Genomic DNA, 13,171 nt, shown 5'->3' with positions numbered 1-13,171 from the left:
TTGCCTCTGAATTCAGAAGGTGGAAATCTTGATGACATACACGTGCTAAGATATGATTTTAACAGCCATTTCCAAAAGGTTTTAATAGTTACTTGTGTGGTCTCAAAGAAATATATTTTGCACAATGGATATATAAGCAAAGGGTTCCATATATGGATTTCTGGTCAGAATGCACCAACTCGTAGAATTGAAGGAATGGGTACTATGTGAATTGTTCTAGTTGGCAGCAAACCAGAATCTATACTCCATCCATTTTCACTTCACAGGGGATTAACACTCTGAAAGATTCGGCTAGATTTTTTTTTTTACTATGTTGAGAGCAGGACAGTTTGAGCATTAAGAAATGGGAGAAAATATGTTCCATTTCAGATGAATCTCAACAACGTCATTCAGATTTTTGTCTTCTCTGTCTCCTGTCCAATTCCAGGAAGATTATTTAGAACTTGCCAAGGCTGCAAAGTTTTTCTGAATGGGGAGAACATGGAAAATCTCTAAGCAAACAGTGCCTCTGTCAGTTGCGCATTTATTGAATAGACTTCTCTTTCTGTCTTTGGACCAAGCTTTCTTAGGGCACCTTCACCGTTACATGTGCCGTTCTAAGTACAGTGCCTGGGACAGAGTAGGCATATGGCAAATCTTGACAGAAATAACAGATTCATTATTCATCTGGTGAGAGAAGTAGAAGCTGCCTAGAAATTTCAGATAGGAAGTGTGTGTGTTCCCACGCTTGTTCATATGAGGTTGATACTAAATCACTATAAAGCAATAAGGCCCTGATATCATCTCAAACTCAGGGAGTTGCAGGTCCAGAGTCTTTACTTTCTTGGGAAAGATCTACTCCCACCAAGTAAATTATTTATTGGGAGTAGCTTGTGCTGGGATTCCTCAGAATTAACACCGAGAAGGGAGTCCTCCCTCCTAAAGGATAGATAAAGCATTCAGAAAAAAATAGCTTTTCCTGGAGGGAAATGTATGTTAGGCATCTTGACAACAGCCATGACAGTTATATCAGTGAATAGGGGCACATTGCACATTCTGAAATATTTTGAACAGTATTCAGCAACATTTTCATTCTCTTATCCTTAGCACTGACTGGAGGAGAGTGTCTTAGGAGTGAGAAAAGGATGAACTGCAGTTCAAATATTCTAACCTGTAGGGGCATGTCACAATTTTTTCTTGTTTTATTTTGGTTTTTGCTATCTTTCCTCCACAAGTATAGTGTCCTAGGAAATTTGTTATCAAGTTATACTGTAGAAGGAGTCCATATGCTGAGTTTCATAATTATTAGATATTTGTTAGGGCTTCTTTCAACTGTGCATTTGAAAAGAAGAGGAAATACATTTTTCACAAAATGATTTCATTCATCTAAAAACTATGATTGAAATTTACATTTTGTTTTTATTAATTTGAAGAGATCTCTTATTCACTGTTGATCATGGAGTGTGAGGAATGCATTATGAGTTAAACCAAGAAGTATATTGGAGTTTTTATATTCAGCTTTCATTTCAAGACTTAAATCTAAACTCTAAATGAACATTATGCATACTATCAGCACTTAGTTTTAAATTTTAGGGAGCTGATAATGATTTTTCTAATCAGCAGACATTGAAAAACACATTGCATTTAAGTTTCTTGATTAAATACATTATTCAGGTAGTTAAGTCTTCACAAATATGTCATATGCATACTAAATATTACGTACGAGGCTTTCCATTTGGAGTCAAGAGTTCCCTTTTAACTGAAAGAATTTTATCAAAGCTGGTATCTTGTGAAATTAGATATTTATAATTAGTTGCCTTTGAAAATATTTTTTCTAAGTTTCATTTATTGTTTATTATTATGAAAGATAAAATATTTCATTTGCCTATAATCTGCCTCTTTCCTCATTGCTTACCAGATTTTATTTTTAAAACCAAATTATATACAAAGCGATTGCTTTATAACCAAGCCATGTAATTCCTGGGACTCAAAGATTCAAGACTCTACAACATTTTATTAAAACATCAAATTTTATAATTTATATTGCCCTCATAAATTAAAATGAGTAATATAAAGCTTCAGTTATGTTTCAAAGTGTGTATTTTGTCTTCTGTTATATTCCCAGGGTGAAAAAAAATAATGCTATAAGCACACACATACACAGGACACATAAAAAATGCTAAAAAATCTTTATTGAATAAATAAATGAGGCATCAGTCTTATCATGGAAGTTTCAAGTAGAACCCTTTGAGATAATCTGCCACATTTTAGAATCTTACTGCACTACTATCTAGAAGTGTGATCTTGAGCAAGTTAACTAAATGCTCTGAGTCTTGATTTCTGATTCAGAAAATAGATAATAAATATAGGGTTCTAATGAGGTCTAAATGAGATAATCTACATAGTAAGTATGCAGTAAATATAAACTATAATTCGTAGTTTTTAAAATACAATTACTAGAATTAATGAGAATGTGACATGATTTGTGATGTTAATGAAGGTTATAGATCATAATAATTTAGTAATTTATCCAATTAGTTAAATATTTTAAGTGGCCCAGTCCTGTGGTATTTGAAATATCAAAAAGCAGTCAGTTTTACAAACATCTCATAAACATGCAAATACTACTTAATCATTTCATTTTTAAGCTGTGGAAGATCTTCAGGTATTTCTAAGTCATAAACACATTTTTAAGAGTTTTAACTAATGAAGAACATTTGTGCTCATTAGAGTCTCCTTGTTTTTTATTATCTTTGAGCTTTTTCGTAGCTTACTCAATTTTGAACAAGGGATTGCTTTTCTTTTAAGCCTATACTCTTTTGTGAGGTATGGTTACCAAATATACCAGACCTGAAAATTAGTGAATATTTTCTTTAACTGAATAAGTCAAGTTTGTCTTTTATTGAATGAAATTAGAAAAGTTTCCCAACACAAGTCTTTTTAAGGAAAAAAAAAAACACTTGTTTCCCAAATGCAATAGTTCAGCATGCTTTTGGGAATTTCGTAGTATCTAAAAGTCTTTACAGTGTTGTCCATGGCTTTGCAATATTGTAGCCACTAATCACCTGAGGCTCTTGAACACTTGAAATGTTCTTAGAGATGGGCACCTGGGTGGCTCAGTTGGTTAAGCGACTGCCTTCGGCTCAGGTCATGATCCCAGGGTCCTGGGATCGAGTCCCACATCGGGCTCCCAGCTCAGCAGGAAGCCTGCTTCTCCTTCTCCCACTCCCCCTGCTTGTGTTCCTGCTCTCGCTGTCTCTGTCTCTGTCAAATAAATAAATAAAATCTTAAAAAAAAAAAAAGAAAGAAATGTTCCTAGAATGAAGGATGAAGAAACTGAATTTTTAATTTTATTTAATCTTAATGAATTCAATTAAAATTTAAATTGCCACATATGGCTAGTGGCATTTGTAAGAAAACTTACAAATGGCAAATCCCACATGATGTACTGTAAATGCAGTTTCAAGTGAAGTAGTGCTATAACTAAGATATGTAACAATCGACTCTTTATCCTTTATACTATTTTTTGTTTTTTCAAATATTAGAACACGTAGCCTCCCCAGAGGTTAACCCTCCTTCTCATATCTTGTCTTTGTCTGTGTGTCAGTCATTCTGCCTATATACTACACAACATTTTTCTTTTTGTGGGGTGTGTGTGTGTGTGTGTATGTATATATACACATACATACAGTGTGCTATATTGTGACATAGTATACTATATACCATATATACTTTATATATATAGTCATACTTCAAAGAGAGAAGAAAGTCAAGAAGATCAGCTAAAGATATGGTACAGAGATTTAGTAAAGTTTAGTTCACATACACATTAGGTGGCTTCTTGCTTATCCTACTGTCAGAGATAGGTAACCATTTGTTTTCTCATTTAATGACAAAAGCTGTGCAGATTTACTTTCAGTTTGAAACCTCTGTTTCACAATATATGGAATTTTGACAGAAGTATTCCTTTCATTATCTCAGAATTCATTGCAACATAATCTGATGATCAAACTTTTTAATCTATTGAAGTTTCACTTACGCTTCTACAAGTACACAACAGTGTATCTGTAAGATTTACTAGTTTTATTAATTTGTTTATTTATTTTAGCCACTGAAAGAGAGACAATACAAACAAAAGTCAGTGAAAGGATTTCTTTTTCCTGTGACCTGTTGATATGAATTTCTCCCAAGGAATTGATGCTGAAAACTGCCCTTATGTTTAGAATTTCAGTATGTTTTGTTTATGTAAATCATCTGAGCCTACAGAAAAGAATGTCTTTAAAAAAAAAAAAGATTTTATTTATTCACTTGAGAGAGACAGAAAGAGAGCATGAGGAGGAGGAGAAGCCGAGGCAGAGGGAGAAGCAGACTCCCTGCTGAGGTGGGAGCCGGACGTGGGGCTCGATCCCAGGACCCCAGGATCATGACCTGAGCCGAAGGCAGATGCTTAACCATCTGAGCCACCCAGCCTCCCCAAGAATGTCTTGATTAATATGTCACTAAGTATGATACAATATTTGAAACAATAATAAGTAGACTTACATTCTTCCAGAAGGGATTTTGGAAAGTACTTGTATAGTCTTGTGCTGGTACAGAACTAGAAAAGGCAAGAACTCTAAGAAAGGTTTGAGTTTTAGTCTCATCCTGGCTCCTGAACTTTTCATAGCATGGATTCTGTTATGATGTGTCCTGGAACTCAGTCCTTTATCTTTGCCTCCCCATCCCTAAAGCCTCACCACCCCAAGAGCAGTCTTTGAGGCAGCTATAGAACTGAGTCTTGGGTCACCTGGGTGGCTCAGATGGTTGAGCGTCTGCCTTTGGCTCAAGTCATGATCCCAGAGTCCTGGGGTCGAGCCCCACATCGAGCTCCCTGCTGAGCAGGAAGCCTGCTTCTCCCTCTCCCTCTGCCTGCTGCTCCCCCTGCTTGTACTCTCTCTCTGTCAAAATAAATTAAAAATCTTAAAAAAAAAAAAAAAAAAAAGAACTGGGTCTTATTCCACAGGAACCATAACACTGCATGTTTGGTTAGGGTGGGCCCCAACCATACCTGCAGCCTAGATGCCCAAGTGTGACCAGAAGCTAGAGAGTAGGGACACTAAGACCACAGGTTGATGTTTTATTTTGTTTTGTGTGTGTGTGTGTGTGACACCTAAATTATTGGGTTGTGTTTTTTTTTTCCCTCAATTAACTTGTATTTAAAGTTTTTAGTTATTTTAAAAACTGTAGATGGGTGTGATGGTCTGTAATTTAGACTAATACAGAAGCCATTCCAAAAGACCATTTTTTAAATTTTATTATTATTATTTTTGAATAGAGTTGACACATTGATGTTACATTAGTTTCAGGTGTACAACATGGTAATTGGACACGTTTGTACATTATGCTGTGCTCACCACAATGTAGCTATCATCTGTTACCCTACAGTGGTATTACAGTATCATTGACTATATTTCCTCTGCTGTGCCTTTTATTATGGAGACTTATGCATTCCATAAATGGAAGTCTGTATCTCCACTCCCCCTCACCCATTTAGTCCATCCCCCCCCCCCCCGGCATCTGGCAACCATCAGTTTGTTCTTTGTATTTACAGGTCTAATTCTGCTTTTTATTTGTTTGTTTATTCATTTGTTTGTTTTTTTAAGATTCCACGTATGAATCAAATCATATGGCATTTGTCTTTCTCAGTCTGACTCATTTCACTTAGCATAATACCCTCTGGGTCTACCTGTGTTGTTGCAAATGGCAAGATCTCATACTTTTTTTTATGGCTGTGTAATATTCCATTTGTGTGTGTGTGTGTGTGTGTGTGTGTGTGAACCTGTGCATTTGTATATAACATTCTCTTTATCCATTCATCTGTCAGTGGACACATAGGTTGCTTCCACATCTTGGCTATTGTAAATAATTCTACAGTAAACATAGAGATGCATATATCTCTTTGAATTAGTGTTTTCATTTTTGGGGGTAAATACCCAGTAGCGGAATTATTGGATCACATGTCATTTTTATTATTTTCAAAAGACCAGTTTTGTGTGTGTGTGTGTGTGTGCATGCGCTCACACACGCACACATATTCATGTGTGTGTCTAATTCAAAGTGATAAAATCACTAAGTGAGATGGTGTATGACAGCGCTGTGGAGAAGGGGAATAGTAGTCTAAGTGAGGATCACCAATAAGTGTATGAAGTTTAGAAATTAAAATGTTAAGAGAAATATTCTGGGAGTTTTGAGGTTATGGTGCACTGATATAAGGTATAGATCAATGAATGCTTTGAATCTTGTAAAGGATTGAATATATTCTAATAGCAAGGGAAGCACTCGTTATCTTTTCTTTTTTTTTTTTTTAATTTTAGAGTGGTGTAATGGGATCTAGCCATGTTTGGGAAAACAACCATGATAGCAGTGTGTGAAATAACGTATAGAAAAAAAAGAGGTGAAAAATTAGAAAATGTTTTTAATTGTCTGGATTAGGGAAATGAGGTCTTGAATTAGAAAAAAAATTATAGAGGAAAAAATTAATCTGTGGAAACAGAAAAATCTAAAATGTACATTGAAAGTTAAAGGTATTTTTAAAAGTTTTTGTCCTTGTGACTGAAAGTATAGTAGGAAACTTAACAAAAAAGGAAATAGAAGAGGAATTTTGATAAGAAAGGTAATCAGTTGTGTTTTAGATTATCAGTGTCATCTCTGATAAATCCAGAAAATAGATGTCTTGATTGAGGAGAAAGGATAAGAATAGATATGTGGGTTTTAGAATTATTCATATGGAGATTATAATTAAAGATTTTATGGTGGATGTAGTTCCCTTGTAAGAAAGCTTAACATGCAAGAGTGAATTTATAATCTTGGAGGTTGGAGTAGTTCTAAATGATGATCAGATTCAATTTGTGCCCATTCATTAGGGGTGTTGAGATTGAGGAATAGGCTACAAAATTAATCTTTTGGAGGGATTGTAAAGGACATCAACACAGGCATTGATGTGACTAGAGAATAAGAATGGGGAAGAAAATTGTGATCTAGGTGCAAAGTCCTGTCAGAGAGATCAGTTGACAGTTGTGGTGGTGAAGGTTCTGGCTAAAATTGGCAGTGGGGGAAATGAAGAAAAATTTCTCTTTGGGGTTCTCAGAGACTATAAATGAACAGGTAACATATCAATCATCATTTGAGAAGGAATTTTTTTTCAAGTTTTGTTAATAAATAACAAAACAGATATTATATCCTCTAATTATGGATACGTGGATTAGAAAAAAAGACTATTGTGTGAGGCTTTTTTTCCCCCCTTCATACTATATTAGTAAATTGGACACAAGAGCATAATTCTATGGTGTCAATTTAAGGGAATCATGATTAAACAAAAGAGTGAGGGTCACAAACTTATGAGAATTATTGAAACAACATGCAAAATTATGTGTGTTGCTTGAAGATTTCATTTTGTGTATAACAAAGCTTTCTGAAGGAACAAGGGTAACTGAAATATGGGTCTTCTCAATGCCCATATACATGGAGAGATGGTTGATGGACCAAAAGACTCTCACCCAATTCTTTGGTAGGACATCAGTGTTCTGGTAGTTGAAAAAAGTACACAGAGAAACGGAAGGATTTTTCATTGACTGAAATTAAGTCTGTTAGTCTTAATGATTTCGTGGGGGGTGTTCCAAATAGAAATAACAAAGATATGTTGAAAATTAAAAAAAAAAAAATTCTATTTCTTTTATTCCTGTCTTCATAGATTGAGATTTATACTTTCTATATTAAACATAAGTGTTTTCAAGAGACTTCTTATGAAACATAATCCTGAGAACCTCTCAGTAACTATACAAAATGGTAAATATAACTAATGAGAACATGGTTCTGGTGTCCATTGCTCTCTTCTATTTGATTAATATACACTTCCCCTTCACTTCTATTTATGGTTTTGAGCTCAAAGATAAATTCATTATGTGGAAATAAATTACTGTAAGGGTCAAATTCCTTGCTTCAGGCTTAATTAAAATTTTGTTGACTCTAGGGACAGTAAGTTTCAACTTGTAATAAATGAGAAAATCTCGAGAAAGAAGTTAAATAAAGCTGGTTAAGAAGGACTTTTGCTCTGTAAGAACATGGCATCCCTTTGACTTTGTTTAGAGAAAAATAAAAATTAAGACTGGTGAATATGTTAGATAACTTTTCAGAAAATTCAAGTTATAGCTATAGTTGTTTTGAATCTTTTAAGTTGTTCTAAGGCTATTTAATAAAAAAGAATCCTTTTTTGTAATATTCAATTTTTTTGGTAAATCTGATACTTGAAATGTTTGTCATATGAAATTACATTTGTAAAAAATGTGGTAAAGTATAGTACTTGTTCACTTAAAATTTGAACTGTATTTGTTGAAAACTATATTAAAATACCAATTTGGGGATATTTAACTCACTACATTTGACTTGGCTCATCTTATTATAAATAAAACAACCAAGCAAAAACCCTGTCCATGTACTCTTGAAATTTAGAGGGAAAATTATTGTTCTTCCTACTTCAGTCCTACAGATAAAATGAGAGTAGTTATATTAGAAACATCAAACCTAAATATAATGTAAAAAGTCCACTTCTGTTTTATAATTTTTGAAAAGGAAATATCCAAGTTACTCTTAAAGATACTTTAAAATAGCAAGTGTATATAACTTTGTCATATTCTACATTCTTAATTATTCAAATTATATGCCTATGCAACAGACAATGATTTAAACATTATTTTCTGGTAAGGATTTTTGAAAATCTACTGGTGATTAGTCCTCTCACAGTAAAATTCAAGTCAGTCATCTTTTTCAAAATATCTTAATCCTGAGTATTTCTCCACAAACCTCTCACACTGCTTCTCTACTACACAGTACTACCATCTCTCCCCTGCATTATTTTTTATACAAGCCTTCTAACTTGTTTCCTTCCTCTTACTCATTCTTCTCCTTCATTTTATTTTCCACACAGAAGGAAAGTGGTCCTTTAAAAATCCTTTTTAAAATCCTCCAATAGCTTTACTTAGAGTGAAAACAAAACACTTCTCATGACCTGAGGATCTGATGTAATCCACTCTCCTCTTTACCCTTGCACACCCCTTAACAGATGTGTGTGCCAGCACATACATGCTTACTTTTCTAATTTCGTCTTCCTAGGATATTCCTTTTTTTTTTTTTAAAGATTTTATTTACTTATTTGGGAGAGAGAGTGAGAGAGCACAAGCAGGGGAAGTGGCAGAGGGAGAGAGAGAAGGAGGCTCTACACTGAGCAAGAAACCCAATGTGGGGCACTTGATCCCAGGACCCTGGGATCATGACCTGAGCAGAAGACAGACGCTTAACTGACTGAGCCACCCAGGTGCCCGATCCTAGGATATTCCTGATACAGAGCCTCCATCTCATAGAATGACTTTTCCTTGTACACTTATATACCTGTCTCCCTCACTTCATTCTTTTGTCTACTCAATAATCACCATCACCAGTTCTTTTTTTCCTGTTTTTTTTCTTCCAATTTTTATTTAAATTCTAGTTAGTTAACATTTAGTGTAATATTGGTTTCAGGAATAGGATTTAGTGATTCATCACTTACATACAACACCCAGTCACCCAGTGCTCAACACAACAAGCACCCTCCTTAATACCCACCACCCATTTAGCCCATCCCCCACCAACCTCCCCTCCAGCAACCCTCAGTTTGTTCTCTATAGTTAAGTCTCTTATGGTTTGCTTCCCTCTCTTTTTTTTCCCTTCCCCTATGTTCATCTGTTTTGTTTCTTAAATTCCACATCTGAGTGAAATCATATAAGCATTTGCCTTTCTTTGACTGATTTGTTTCACTTAGCATAATATACTCCAGCTCCATTGATGTCATTGCAAATGGCAAGATTTCATTCTTGTTGATGGTTGAGTAATATTCCGCTGTATATGTATGTGAGTAATATTCCATTGTGTGTGCGTGTGTGAGTGTGTGTGTGTACTACTCTTCTTTATCCATTCATCAGTTAATGGACATTTGGGTTCTTACCATAGTTTGGCTATCATTGATAATGCTGCTATAAACATCAGGGTGCATGCGCCCCTTCAAATATTTTTGTATCCTTTCAGTGAATAGCTAGTAGTGCAATTTCTGGGTTGTAGGGTAGTTCTATTTTTAACTTTTTGAGGAACCTCCATACTGTTTTCCAGAGTGGCTGTACCAGTTTGCATTCCCACCAACCGTTTAAGAGTTTTCCCTTTTTCCACATCCTCACCAACACCTCTTGTTTCCTGTGTTGTTAATTTTACCCTTTCTTACAGGTGTGAGGTGGTATCTCATTGTAGTTTTGATTTGTATTTCCCTGATGATGAGTGATGTTGAGCATCTTTTCATGTGTCTGTTGGCTATCTGGATATCTTCTTTGGAAAAATGTCTATTCATGTCTCCATTTCTTAACTGGATTATTTGTTTTTTGGGGTGTTGAGTTTGATAGGTTCTTTATAGAATAATCACCATTTCAAAATGATATCACCTCTTTCATTTTTCTAATTACTTCCACTGGTTTTACTTTTGTAACATTTTTCACTATATAAAATTAAATAAAATATTACTTAGATTTGGTTTATGGTTGGCTTCATCCAGTAGAATATATGGTCCATAACAGCAGAGATTTTGCTTGTTTTATTTGCCTCTAACACTGCTTCAAACAGTGCCTGGCACAAAATAGTTACTGAAACTTACCTTTGATTTTGTTTATATTTATTAGTTCTTAGTACCAGAATTTAAGAAGTTCAATTATAGACACATGTCCATCAGAGTAAAACAACAGGAATGATGGGGGGATGAGATTCTTGTAGGTAAGCATGTTTAGAGGACAGAATTAAGAAAATTTGAGCCAATATTATTAGCTTTTAAAATATTTTAAGAGTTTCTTTTAAGTAGACCAATGATAGAAGTTTCTAGAAGCAGAGGCCAACTTTGATTTTTCTTTTAAATAAGCCAGTGTTATTTTGGGTTTACTGTTACTTACAGATTGACTTAATCTTAGGTGATGCACAATGTCTGAGACTCTGTAATCCTTTTCCAATAAATCCCACTTTTTCAACAATAGAAAAGTGCCTTATGATTGGGGAAAAGAAGCTTAATTTAATTTTCTTTTTTTTTAACAAAAAAAAATCAATGAAATTTTATTTCATTGTTTTTTAAAAATATAACTTTTAATATTATATTTTATTACTTTGTCTGCAAAGTGGTTTTATCTTTGGTTCCTTATTTTGACTAGTAACTTCACTTCTTTGTAGGTTTTTTCCTTTCTAAGCACATTCATTCTTCCAAGTTCTGCTATAACATGGATTATCCATTGTTATAAGAGATTTGTACCATGTCAATTGAGTTCTACCAAACAGAAACACAATTGTTGGTTAACATGAAATCATTTTATGTTACAGAGTTTTACAAAAATAATAATTTAAAAAATTTAAAAAAATAAAAAGCTTGGCCATTGTGAAGTTTACTTTGATGAGTAACATATAACATTCTTCTTTTGGAACATAATTGAATGTAAAAATCTTATTCTGTCTATAATAAAAGTAAATTAAAAAGACAAGCACCTGCATTTAAATTGAATTTGCAGTACTCTAAATAGTATAAGTGCAGTTGCTACTTATTTTTCCCTGTAAATTTTTGTAATCTTTTATAGGCAGAATTTGAACTATAACTAAAATGAGATTATTACTAATAAATCATAGAAATAAGTCATCATATTAAAAATCTAGATGGTATTGTGACTTTAATTTTCATTTGTTTGGCAAGGTTTTTTGTTGGTCTTGACTTGTTTTCTTTAGTTTTTACAATACAAAAATTTATGTGTTTTTTCTGACTGTTAAAAGATGTTAAATATAAAATTAATTTTCCAAACTAGACTGATCAAAATAGTTCTTTCTCAAACTTAGAATTTCATCTACTTTTTCTTCTGATTTTAACCTATCACCTTCCTCAAAAAAAAAAAAATAGGCTTTTTTATTCTGTAGGGATTAGAATCTTGGAATCCTTTATTCAATTTTGGAAATGTTCGAAAGGAAGAAGAGTAAAGATGGATAGTTAGTTGCTAACCTGTCAGTCAAAACCCTTGTTACTCAACTGTAGTGTCAGATTTATGTGTAACAAGCTTTCCTATCAATCGGACACTTTTTTGAAAAGCTTTATATATTTCATCATATTCAGTGCTGAAGAGTCTATCTGATTGGCTGTTGAGGCACATATAGTTTGGGGGAAAATATGTTACAATTAGGTGTACTTCCCTTTAAAGAAATAAAATTCTGGTATGGCCATGATTTCAGTTGTTATTAATGGATTCTTCAGAGATTGCAGTAGTGTGTATGACTTTTGAAATTCCCTCAAAGTTTAACAACAAATACTGTACTCAGAGTTGCAAGGATGCAGATAATAAGCAGCCCCAAACACGTTGCTTGGTCATGAGTCCAATTACCAGAAAATGCTGACATAACAGGAGCTGGTTGTCCTTGCTAATTTCAGTACTACTTTTATATAATCACATAGAAAGCATATATATATATATATAATATATATATATATGTATTTTCACTGCAATGAACATAGACTTGCACATATCTTCTCAAATTATTTTTATTTTCTGTAGATAAATATCCAGAAATGGAATTTCTAGATCATATTGTTATTTATTTTTAATTTTTTGAGGAACCTCCATACTGTCTTCCATAATGGCTGCATCAGTTTACATTCCTACCAGTGGTGCACAAGGCTCCCTTTTTCTCCACATCCTTGCCAACACTTGTTATTTCTTGTCTTTTTGGTATTAGCCATTCTGACATGTGTGAGGTGGGGATATCTCATTGTGGTTTTGATTTGCATGTCTCTGATAATTACTGATGCTGAGCATCTTTTCATGTGTCTGCTGGCCATCTATGTATCTTTTTTGGAAAAATGTCTATTCAGGTCATCTACCCATTTTTTAACTGGATTTTTTTTTTTTTTGATGTTGAGTTATATGACTTTTTATATATTTTGGATATTAACCCCTTATTAAATATACCATTTGCAAATATCTTCTCCCATTGAATAGGTTGTCTCTTTGGTTTCTTGATTGTTTCCTTTGCTGTGAGAAAGCTTTTTAGTTTGATGTAGTCTGGAGTGTTTATTTTTGCTTTTGTTGTTCTTACCTGAGGAGACAGATTGAAAAAAAAT

The sequence above is a fragment of the Mirounga angustirostris genome, unplaced genomic scaffold (assembly GCF_029215605.1).
Source record: "Mirounga angustirostris isolate CCGP_5_RB_7025 unplaced genomic scaffold, mMirAng1.0.hap1 SCAF_3, whole genome shotgun sequence".
Taxonomy (NCBI): Eukaryota; Metazoa; Chordata; class Mammalia; order Carnivora; family Phocidae; genus Mirounga; species Mirounga angustirostris.
The sequence above is the reverse complement of the archived record's forward strand: the minus strand, read 5'-3'. Positions refer to the sequence as shown.